Genomic DNA, 12,486 nt, shown 5'->3' on the forward strand with positions numbered 1-12,486 from the left:
TTCAGGGGGTCCCCAGTTAAAGAGGTGGTGCCATAGTTTTGTACTTTTTCTGTTTTTCATGTGTCTAGGAGGTTGAAAGTACCTCATTAGACCCCCTGGTGTGGTTTTTATGAGCAATTATTTATTCACTTGGTATTTGTTTGTTTTCTCTTGGAGGCTGCCACCTCTGGTCAAAAGTGTCAGTTAAAAAACACAGATAAGATGACATCACAGAATCAACTCCTCCCCTAATTGCCCAACATTGTGGGGTGTGGCTAACTCAGCTAGGTCACCACCCACCATGACATCCATGCATACTTAATGAACTGGGGGTGTGGCCACATAAAAACCCAATTTTAACTCTTTCTGTATACTTTTTTGGAAAAAATCTTCCTCCTAGTATAATCATAATACCTGATAATCATGTTTTAGAGGGGGGAAATATCATGGCACCACCTCTTTAAAATGATTGTTAGTTAATCTTCACCATTATTCCATGTAAATACAACTATAGATAATGTACAAGAATAGTTACTTTGATCAGAGTTTCACAGTACATAGACAGTAAAGGAATTCCCGACCAAATGACATCCCACATTGGACCAAATCGTATAACAAACGTTTTCTCAGATTGGGGAAGTAGTTAACTGTAGTTAAAAATCACACCCAATGTGAAGTGAGCGGTGGTCGTGCTTTCATAACGTCTTCATCAATTGGTAATTGGTGATGTAATACTACAGGCTACACACACACACACACACACACACACACACACACACACACACACACACACACACACACACACACACACACACACACACACACACACACACACACACATTGCTATGGCAAAACGCTGAGGAAAACACATTGCTATGGCAAAACGCTGAGGAAAAAGACTAGGATATAAGTCTAGGATGTAATTAGTGATGTAATATGGCTACACACACACACACACACACACACACACACACACACACACACACACACACACACACACACACACACACATATTGCTATGGCAAAACGCTGAGGAAAACACATTGCTATTGCAAAACGCTGAGGAAAAGTGGCTACAGATAGGTCTAGGATTTTGTAATATGATGTAATATGATGTAATATGGCTACGCACACACACATATTGCTATGGCAAAACGTGGAGGAAAACACATTGCTATGGCAAAACGCTGAGGAAAAGTGGCTACAGACACACGCCTGTACAGCCACTCTTAGGAGCGGTTTACCACCGCTCAAAAAAAAGAAATCATATCAAAGTGGGGGTCCTTGGAATTGAAAAGGTTGAGAAGCCCTGTTCTGCAGAAAGACACTCCCCCATGAGGGTACAACAGACTCGTGGGCAATCTCATTTTTCCTCTCCTCTTCCCATTTGGTTCGCTCTGTCATTCATGTTATTTCCTTTGTTGGACGAGTTCATTTGTTCTGGGTTAAATTCTTCCCCTCCTTTCGCTGCTCCAAACAGGTCCTGGAGTGAAATCCCCGCTGGCGCATCGCCAGGTCTTCAGTGCAAATCCCAGCGTTTGGGAGTTTAGGATCAGTTGGAATTTTGCAGAACCATGCAGCACGGCTACTCCTGATGCGAGGCTTTGATAAACAAGAGGAGGCAAGTCTTTTAGTTCCATCCCTACACTGGCCTGGCTGTGGCTGGAGAGCCCAGGTAGGGAGACGTGTGCTGGGTGACTCCAATAACCAGTATCAACAAACAGGGATACAATTTCATTTGAGATTTCCGAATGGTCGATCTACAATAGATGACACAGTATTGATGTATTCCTTCGTTGCGACTGAAGGTCGCAGTATACCATGAGTCAAATGTTGCAGCTTGTCTCCGTCTGTCTGTCTGTCTGTCTGTCTGTCTGTCTGTCTGTCTGTCTGTCTGTTCAGTCAGTCAGTCAGTACACATGTTTACAGTCTATTGGTTCCCTTGTCACTCTGACATCACGATTACATCATGCTCTGATGTCACTGTGATGTCAGGGGAACCACTCTTAACAGAATGGGTTTGCTGCTCTGACCTCACGCTCTGGCTTGATGTCCCTTCTATGCCCATATATTTTATGCCCATATAGTCGACAATGTGATGTCAGAACATGCCCATATGGGCATTCCCAGATCACACTTGCAAATTAATTACATCCTTGTCCGTTTTATGCCCATATATGGAGAACCCTGTCCCAGTGTCATCAATATTAAGGGCATATCAGGGAATGCCCATATTTGGTAATGCCCATACATGGGCATGTTCTGCTAATCTCAACAGGCACTGTTGAGATTGGGTAACTGGTCCGATATACATCACATGGCCAGATAGCCAAGAATTGGCGCAACCTCGCCTTTTATGGCGAGGTCGCATGTCGCCCTGAGGCGTCTTACTAGTAACTCTGAGAGTGTAGCTCTGTAACCAAATGGACCTGTATAGGGTCCATTTGGTTACATTTCTCAGGAACTTACAGCATAGTTCTATCTGCTCGTGACTCATGCAATAGCAGCGCACGAGGAGTTGTCTAAATATGGCCATAAGGAGTGCGACTTCATGCCAGATGCCATGTTGCAGCCTCACCATATTGCACAACATGAGACTTTGATTAGCATTTAGCATCGTTGTTGACCTTTCACCTAGAATGAAATGACCTTAGGATCTGCCCTTGTCTTTCAAGCCAGAGCCCAGCTTGTCCAGCTCCAAGACTCTGGGTCAGGGATAAAAGCCTTGCATTATAGGAAGAGGAAGCCGCGCACATGTTGAGTTTGTTTTACATGGGGCCTAATGGATCCCCGCTTATGCATCTGTGTGTGTGTGTGTGTGTGTGTGTGTGTGTGTGTGTGTGTGTGTGTGTGTGTGTGTGTGTGTGAGAGAGAGAGAGAGAAAGAGAGAGAGAACACGTCCGCTTCCCCTCGGCGCCGGGCCGGCAGCAGCAAACACACGCGTGACCACGCTCACGCCTGGGACAGGATGGCACCCACGCATGTATACCCACATCGCCCGGGCTCAGGAGGCGCAACGCAACGCAGGGCTGGATGGGCACGGAGGCGGGCAAAAGGCGGGCAACAATGGGAGGATGTGGTGTGTTGATTTACCCCGCGTGGGGACGGGGCGAGGGCGGGCAGGGGCGGACGTTCTGGGCTGACACATGTGACGTGGCCGATGACTGATGGCGGTAAAGAGCGACACAAGTGCACGCCGAGATAGAAGTGAACCACTGAACCGGACCTTCACACTCATCAGGTCCACATAATGGGATGCTGTACGTCGGGTGACATAACAAAGGTCAGGAGAAGGAGAGGAAACGCTTGTGAAAAGGAATCAAATGTAGAGGGTGCTGCCAAAGCGAGGGCGATCAAAGTGCCGATGTTCAGGGGTGTCACAAGGGGGGGGGGGAGAAGTGGGACTGAGTTACTAGGGCCCAAGGTGGAGGTGGCCTTAATTATTTTGTACTTTAGCTATTGAAAAATAGCAGATATACAAGCTCACAGTGCAGCGCTGCGAGCTTGTAGATCTGCTATTTTTGAAAAGTCGTGAAAATTGTGTGCAAATCTTTGAATATGTATTTTTTAAGCAAACATTTGCAACTCAAATTCTGATTCTGGGGGATCCCTGGGACTAAATATTCTTTGATGGGGGTCACGTGGCCAAATACATATCATTTTGGGGGTACTTGACATGAAAAGTTTGAGCACCTCTGACATAGAAACCTTTTTTTTCTCCAAAAAACGTAGAAGGATTTGAAATATTGAAAGACTTGCATGCATTTAAAAAAAATTGCAGATCTACAAGCTTGCAGCGCGGCACTCGGTGCCGTGCTGTGAGCTTGTATATGTGCTATTTTTCAATAGTTAAAGCACAACATGTGAGTGTATCCTTGTACCCAGGGCCCAGAATTTGGTGCGACACCCCTGATCAAAGTGCCGATGTTTTGCATGTTTCGCAGCGAAACACGGAGATGAGATGAAACAATTGGAACCGCTATGCGGCCGGCGCTTTGGACAGATCTTTAGCACATTTCACCTCTCTCCAACAGATAGAAAGCGACATCCATAATTTGATAGGGCGACATCAATGGGAATGTAAGCCGTAAGTAAGAGTGGGTCAGAACGAGGAATGTGCCAGAGCCAATCAGGCGCCTCAGCCTCGGGGCCGACAGCCAATCAGGTCATGGCGCGGTGTGTTTCCCCGGGAGACGGCTGAACTCGCTATAGAGGACATTTTTGAGGAGATCATGAACTTTTCACTCCAGGAGAGCTCTCCTTCACTTTCTCTCCCTCTCTGTAAGGTTCTGTGTTGTTTTTTTAAACTTTCTGTCTCTTAGTCCAGTACTGCATGTGTCTATCTGGTAATTGTATTTTGCCTCGTGCCAAAGAAACATTTCCTCTACAAGGCAGCACCTCTCTCTCCATCCTGGAGTCTCATGTATACTGCAACTTCATCATAAGACGGCGTGTCTCCTGCTGAGTCTAACACGTGACGTGTTATGAGCTTGTAGATCAGCTATCTTCGTCAAGCAACACTGTGGTACGAAAGGAGTATATATATATATGTACATACCCTTGCTCTCCCTCTCTCTCTCTCTCTCTCTCTCTGTCTCTCTTTTATTTTTTTGTCTCTCTCGGGTGATGGGAAAGGGGCCTGAGTAGTATTTCCAGTGTGTGTGAGTGCTGTTTGGTTAGACAGAGTCATATAACATGGCTATGGTGTGTTCACATGTGTCTGAGTGTTGGGCCAGTGACGGCTATTTACATTAAAGAGCCCAGAGCGGGCAGCTCTGAGGCTCCCAGCCTTCCCTGGTTACATTAAGTGAAATAGAATAACCTGAAGCCTTGCTGTTCAACTCTCTGTCTGTCTGTCTGTCTGTCTGTCTGTCTGTCTGTCTGTCTGTCTGTCTGTCTCTCTATGTGTGTCTCTCTCTCCTTTTTAGGGCATTAACGAAAAAGTCGACAAGTCGGCTCAGTCGACTTCATTACACAAGTCGACTCCCACCAGAAAAAGTCGAAAGTCGAAATTGAAAAAAAGAAAAAAAGAAAGAAAAAAAAACGTTCTATTGTGAAAATAGCAGATCTACATGCTCACAGCATGTAGATCTGCTATTTTCACAATTTCTGCCTCTATCCACGGCTTTCCAACGCCCCATAGTGCATTGCGCAGATGTTGTACCGAGCTTCCGGCGCCGCAGCCGAGTGTGATTTACAAGCTCACTACAGGCTGCATCTGCGACGTGACGTGAGCTTGTATGTCTGCTGTTAAACCGGAAGTGTGGTCCAAATAATCTCCAGTAAACTCCTGCGGAAAGAGGTGGATATATTTGACAATTTGGACAATGTTTAATTTGTCATTTTAGAGGTATTAAAAAGTCCTTAAATTGGCACTTTAGAAATGTGCATACAGTATACATGCATACACTTAAACGTTATGTTGGTTTGTTTACTGTTGAGTGAGAAAATAATGTTTCACATTAAGTTAATGATCTGGGGACCCCCAAAAGGGTTGTGTGTGATGTGATGACGTCATCAAACGATAAAGTCGACTTCAACTCAACTTTTTACTGAGTCGAGTGCAAAAATGCCCTACTCCTTATAGAGCATCGCAGCGGAAGTGGATGCCTGGGGTCACTTAATATTCCCCATTCATTTTCGCCATAGACTTTTACAAAAATATTTATAACAATTATGTTAAGCCTCGAACCAAGCCATCCAGGATGGAGGTGAATCATGATCATATAACCTTTGATCCTATGTGAAAACATATTTTAATATTACATTATTTGATATACTACATTTAATAACTACCCTTTGTTTAGCGATTTTCAAAATGTTCTTTTCATAGAAAAAAAGGTTGTATGGTCATGATTCACCTCCATCCTGGATGGCTCGGTTCGAGTCTTAACATAATTGTTATAAATATTTTTGTAAAAGTCTATGGCGAAAATGAATGGGGAATATTAAGTGACCCCAGAAAACCACGCCCACTGCGATGCTCTATTATGTCCCTCTCTCTGTCTGTCTCTGTCTCTGCTGTTCTCACCAAACCCGTCCATTTGTGTGTCTTTCTCTCTGTCTTTCTAAACCAAAACCCCATAATCCTTGTGTCCTCCTTTTTATCCCCCAGCTACCCCAAATCTCTGCCCCAAAAATAGCCACAGTACAGTACAAGCTCACAGCACGTCGCAGCGCAGAGTGTTCGCCTATTATGACATGCCCTGAATAGGGACTCTATAGAGTTCAAGTTGTTAAGCCTAATTCATTCTTTTTTGGTAAAAAAAAAAAAAAAGAATTCACTTGAAAATCTGTTATTTTCGGCGGGCGACATGATCAGCAGAATAATGGTCATGTCGCCCGCCGAAAATAACAGATTTTCAAGTGAATTATTTTGTATTACTTTTTTCTTTAGTCTAACTTTCTCTCACTCTCTCCCATCACTCTGCCCCATTCTTCCAGCCAGGTGAGGTCATCTCATTCTCCCACACACCCCAGACTTTTTTTCCACCTCTTTTCACATCATCTCCATCTCTCTCCAGTAGGCAGTATAGGGGTGTAATGCTTAATCAAACTAATCAAATATTTGTTCAATGAATCTATTAATTATTTACCATATGGTGCAACTAAATATAAAATAACACTAAAGTGGTCAATCTATTTCTTTGATATACCAACTACATAAAAGAACGCGCTTCTCAATTATTTGATCAATCCAAAAAGTCATCGATAGACTAAAGGCTAAGGAAATAATCGATGGTTTCAGCCCTACTCTCCAGTGCCTCTTTTTTCCACCTTCTCTCCATCTTTCCCCCATCTCTCATTCTCACAACCCCCCCCCTCTCTCTCTCTCTTTCTTTCTGTGGGCAGCGGATGTTAGTAATGTTATCACTCTCAACACTCAGCCAGGCCAGCGCGCAGCCACACAAACCCCTGAGCCCATGCATGCGGGGCGAGCTTTCCAAACAGAGGAAGTGTTTGAGCGTCACTGTAGGCACCTTCCCATCTGTCAGTAGTGGTGTAGCTAGTAACCCCCCCCCCAGGCCCCCTCCTGCCAGCCTCCCACTGTACAACACATCTGGATGGAGTAGAGTAGAGCGCTACCTCACCTTCACCTTACCTTCTCACCTCCTTCACGCATCCGCTCTCGTGGAAAAACAAGCGATTGTGCAAGTGACACGCACGGACACACACACACACACGCACGCACGCACGCACGCACACGCACGCACATACTCACACACACACACACACACACACACACACACACACACACACACACACACACACACACACACACACACACACACACACACACACACACACACATATATAGGTGTTGGTGTGTGTCGAGTTTTGAACATTTGTACACTCTCCCCGTCACTGTCACATACTGTATCTGTATGTACAAATATGATATTTTGCCTGTGTATAAATGATTTTCTGTTGATAGTTGATAGTTGATAGCTATTTGTTATATCCATGAGTTGAATACCTAGGACTTCCTATTTGGGATGCTCCTTTTAGGCAGGGTGTTTAACTGTACTTGTACTGTACTACATTCTTTTAATGTATTGACTATACTTGTTCTGTTCTCCACTTTTGTCTAATAAAATACTCAAACTCAAACTCAAACTCAAACTCACTCACTCTTTCTATCTATCTATCCCTGTTTGTTTTCACATACACACACACGTCACACACACACGCACATGCACACACACACGCACGCACACACACACACACGCGCACGCAAGCACGCACACGCAAGCATGCACGCGCGTACACCTGGGCGTTGATGATAATTGGTGGTGTGGTTGTAACATGTTTCTCAGAGGTGTAATGTGCTGATCATTTGGGCAGCAGTGTTTACAACTCCAGTGATTCCCATGATCCATTAAATTAGACAGGACAAGACCTTGGCTGCTGCTGAGATTCACTTAACCACTGCCAAATATCACACACACACACGCGCGGGTCGCGCGCACGCACGCGCACACACACACACACACACACACACACACACACACACACACACACACACACACGCACACACGCACACACGCACACACACACACAGAGTTACCATGACTAATATCGTGCCTCTTGGCAGGCGTAGGTTGGGTTCAGAGGTCGGTCCTGTGTAAATAAACAGAGGGGAATGATTGGCTCCACAGTGACTCCATGCATTACTGTATCCCTCTCTGATTGGTTCAAACCCAGGCTCCCTCCTCTGCTCATACGCTATACGCAGACAATGCAGACCGAGCTATCTTATCGTCGTTGTCGGGTGGAAACCTCGTATCTCCAAGTTTCAAATTTGTAAGTTCTTTCACTAAGTAAAGCCCTGCTTCATCATACAGGGCCGTCGCACATAAGTAGTGAAAACAGCCGATCTACAAGCACACAACGCCTCGCGGTGCGAGGCGTTGTGTGCTTGTAGATCTGCTATTTTCACTAGTTTAGTTCATTTTTAAAACGATAAATGCAAAACGAACGGTCTTGGACATACAAGGTTTTCACCCGACAACGACGTTATATTTCTTATATTTGATTGACTTGATTGATATTTACAGCAGGGAACGTCCTTGCGGGGGCCGCTTGGGTCAATCTCTACAATCTCCTCATAGTTAAACACTGAGGATTCCACTGTGTGGTCTATAGTATGAGAGGTATTTATATGTTTATTTTGAGATGGGATAACAATGGGAACCTTTTCATTCTTCCTCCTGTGAATTCAACGCGATTCTGCGTTTAGCTGACGTTTCCCCGGTCGGTCCGAGGGGGGAGACCGGAGGGCGTACGTCATTAAGAAACCCGGTGAAAACAAAAAAGTACGGGCCGAAATAGTAGACAAATCAAATTAAACCGGCTCTGAGATGGGATAGTGGCTGAGTAAGAGTCTCGTAGTGTTTCACAAATTCTGACATTTACACTAATAATTTCCAGGGTTATTTTGGATCCGTCCCTTGATGTGTGGGGTTGAACCCGGGTTCAGCCCTGCCTTTGACCCTCCTGACTTAAATTCTGCTGCCCCCTCTCCCCCCCCCCCCCCCCCTCTCCCCCCCGGTGGCTCTATACCTCCAGCCTGCTCCAGAGGACAGGTATAGTGTTTCTCTGCAGGCTTTACACTGCGTCTGACCCCTCCACATCGAAAACATGTTAGCTAATGGGTCCAGCCGGCCAGCGGGGCCCGAAAGTCGCCGCGTTTGATCAGGAAATCCTGCACACGGCTGCGCCGGGTGGAAATCTGATTAGTAGCCTTGGTGACGAGATGAGATCCACGCAGGCTTTGTTTCGATCGGATGTGACAGGCTCATGTTTTGGATCCACAATCTCCAGCGCCGCGGTATCACCCAGGACCTAGTATATAGGACAGAGTCGGGGCATTAGATAACGCGAGTGCACTTGCCTAATTGAATGCATCGGCCGAGGGTGCTTAGAGGGGCTTCTGATTGTGCCCTGCGATAACCCAAGGCCATGCAGCGCGTTGACTAATGCCTCGCATTTGCGAGAGTGGACCAAAAAAATTAAAAAAATAAAGTCTCGCCGGATCGCAGTTGTTCTATGAATTACACAACAATCGAGGTCTCTTGATGTTTATGTACGTTTTTTTAGTGTGAGCCAGGGAGCTGGGTCAGGACTACACACTCGAGCTATAGGCAGGGGCGTCACACCAAATTCTGGGCCCTGGGTACAAGGATTCACTGCGGGCCCCCCATGAATGTTAACTATTGAAAAATAGCAGATATACAAGCTCACAGCGCGGCACCGAGTGCCGCGCTGCGAGCTTGTAGATCTGCTATTTTTTTTAAATCGTGAAAATGTGTGCCAAGAAACCTATGTTTTCATGTCAGTGATGCTCAAACTTTTTCATGTGAAGGACCCCCCATCTCAAAATATTTAGTTCCAGGGATCCCCCAGAAGCTAAATTTGAGTCACAATTGTTCACTTAGAAAATACATATATTCAAAGATTTGCGCACATTTTCACGACTTTTCAAAAATAGCAGATCTACAAGCTCGCAGTGAGCTTGTATATCTGCTATTTTTCAATAGCTAAAGTTACTAGGGCCCCTCCACCTTGGGCCCTGGTACCTCACTCCCACTTTCCTACCCCTGTGACTCCCCTGGCTATAGGCTAAGGCAAATCAACGGCCCGAAGGGTGAACGTAGATTCCAGTAGTCCGGAATTTCAAAGCAAAACAAACATGTCAGAGCTCTTTAGCAGGCGGTGGCAGGTCACAAAGCACGAGCAGACGAGGTGTATATTGTTTCTGATTAAGGTTTTCAAGGCCGGCGGTTTTGCTGCACTTTGTCACGATTTACTTTAAATTCATTACTGCGTTAAACATTTTGCTTGGACATTTACATAAAAAATAAATCTCCCATTTCAAAGGCACACATTCAAACGGCAAATTCAAACATTGTATTCGAGCGGGATTGAGCTTACTGACTATTCAGCATTTTTAGCTGTCTGAAACGGCACACATTTTCACATAGGCCTACATATTTTTTATTTTTAACTTATAAAAATATGAAGACAAGGTTCTGTTCAATAAATGCTATTAATAAACTGTAGCCTAATATTTATTTCTGTACAGCACTTTTCATGTTAAAATTAATTTGATTTGAATATCCCTCATGGGGATATGATATGATCTGTGGACCTAAAGTCATACAGTATAGGACACAAACCATCACATCAGTAGCAGCAGAATTATTAGCATCAGCATCTCATCCCCCATATACTGTATCGATTTTACCGTCGACGGCCAGTCAATTAGGCTTAGGGTTGACTTATTGTCTTTACATTAGGTTGGTTATGAGTCTGCACTTCAGTGTTAATTTAACTCAGATAGAGTACAAATATAACCAAACGGACATGTAAGGAATCGTTTGATTACATTTTACAAACGTATTAACACTGAGGATTTTACTGTATGTATTTATGCATGCCTGTGTCTGTAGGCTACTTGAGGATATGAATTTACAATGCTGAAAATATACAATGTAGGGCAAATGTTTATGTTTATAAACAAAGGCCCCGGCAGCACTTCCGTTTAAATATCAGGCTTCCGGGTCAGGTCGCCATGTGATATCAAGGTGGAAAAAGGTTGCATGCGTTTGTGCATGCGTGTGTGTGCGTGCATGCATGCGTGCGTGAATGCGTTGTGTAGAGGCGTTGTCGGGGTGGGTTTGATTACCCTCTGCCAAAAAGACAATTGAAAAAGGTTGTTGAAAGCTGTTGATTAAATTAACAGTAATTGCAAATTACGTCAAAACAAGGCTAAAGTTAGTCATCAATTATGATTCAGTATTGTGAGTAGGCTACAGGTATACTTACTGTGAGAACTCCTCTGCCATTTGATTGCCGCCCCCCCCCCCCCGGGTCCTCACTCCCACCCTACATGATTTTAACAAGATCCAAACCTTTTTTTTTTTGTATCAATTCTTTCAGAACCCCCCTCTGAGTTCACACCAGTATACTGACATCAAGGGGTGAAACCCCTCGCAGCAAAAAAAGAACACATCCCGGGCCTCTCACTCCTGGGAAATCTCCCAACGCGGTTCGGATGAAATGGTGACCATAAAGAGCCCAGCGCCGATAATTTTCCCAGACATCTGTGAAAAATGTAACCTTTCCGTCGCTCTCATGATGTCACCGGGACCGCGCTGTTCGGCAGGGGGATTGCGCTGAAAACGCCTTGTGACAGAGCCAAGGTAAACCATTCCAAATGGAGCCCGGCGCGGGAAAAGGGACACCAACGCAACAAAAGGAGTTAGATACGGATCGTTGGGCCTGCGCACCGGCCCCAGCTTGAGCCAATTATTGGTGTCATCTTGATCCAATTTAATCAATCCGAGGGGGGACTGTCTTGGAGGAGGGTGTGTGTGTGTGTGTGTGTGTGGGGGGGGGGGGGGGGGGGGGGGGGTGTGGGGGGGCGGGTGCAAACGTTGGTCAAATATCTTGAACTGAGCGACCCCCCACCAACACCACCACCACCACCATCTCAACAAACCCACCTTCAGAAAGCTCCTATGTGTCTTTCACATGCTCACCCCACTCCACCCTCACACATAATGTACTGCAATGGTTCTCAGACTTTTTCATCAACTGACCTCCGTCAGAAAATATTTTGTGCTATGTTGTTTTAAAAACTATTTTCACATTTCTATTTTCAAGCTGTTTCAAGTTCTGTGAGCTTAAATTTTCAAATTATATTTTGGCTATTTGCATAGGGTTAAAGTGGTTAACCTGATATTGATGCTGTACTAACTGTACCACCCAGGATTCGAACGCGGGCCTCCCGCATGAAAGTCCAACATCTTAGCCATCAGACCAAAGGGATATTCCTATTGACGGAGGGAGATACTAGACTTGGGAGGCCATCAAGCCAGTGGCGTCAGTTCAGAAAAAGCTAAGGTATGGCAACATGACTGGTGTCTTGAACGCGTGCGAAGGCGCGCGTTCAATACACCAGTCATGTTGCTATACCTTATCAACAGGCATGATTAGTTTATT

The sequence above is a fragment of the Nannobrachium achirus genome, assembly GCF_963921795.1.
Source record: "Nannobrachium achirus genome assembly, chromosome: 8".
Classification (NCBI taxonomy): Eukaryota; Metazoa; Chordata; class Actinopteri; order Myctophiformes; family Myctophidae; genus Nannobrachium; species Nannobrachium achirus.